Raw genomic sequence first — 662 nt, 5'->3', positions numbered from 1 at the left:
AAATGTTTTGGGGTTTTTTTGGCAAAAACACAGCCAGACATGCTAGCAAATAAAGCAGGCTGCTATAACACACTTTTGTAGTAAAACAACCAAATGATAATCATAAAATAATACAGGAAAAGTTTAGATGACTTATTTAAATTGGAATAAAACCAGTAGTACGTCGCCTGTGATAAAGGGATGTTTGAAAGGTGCTATTACACACTTAATTCTACGTTTTGAGCTGTAATGAAGAGCCACATGCTGACAAAAATGATTTGAGTATGTCATGGGCAGCATCATATTGCCAGACAAATATCACAATTTGCCAAAAGTATACATAATTCATCACCAATCAGTCTTGCCTCCCCGTGCAGACTCCTGTGTTATCTCACAGAAGATAGATGTGGGAGCGGAGCCCTTTGAGATCCAGATGGTACATTCCCAACAATAAGGTTTGGGCTTCCTTTGGAAAATGATCCTCTTCCTGTGTGCGACACTCATGTATCATCGTCAGTCGGTAATGAGATGACGCTCCCGAATGAAAATCAAAAAAAAGAAGAAGAAAAAAAAACACTGATTCCAGTATTTCTTAATCTTGTTTCAAAATATAAGTAAATTTTTCGTCTTTCGTAGCCTCTGAATCATGCGACAATCCACATGCACATTGATGCATTTTTTTC

Source organism: Symphodus melops (assembly GCF_947650265.1).
Source record: "Symphodus melops genome assembly, chromosome: 8".
NCBI lineage: Eukaryota > Metazoa > Chordata > Actinopteri > Labriformes > Labridae > Symphodus > Symphodus melops.
Note: the sequence above shows the minus strand (reverse complement) of the source record.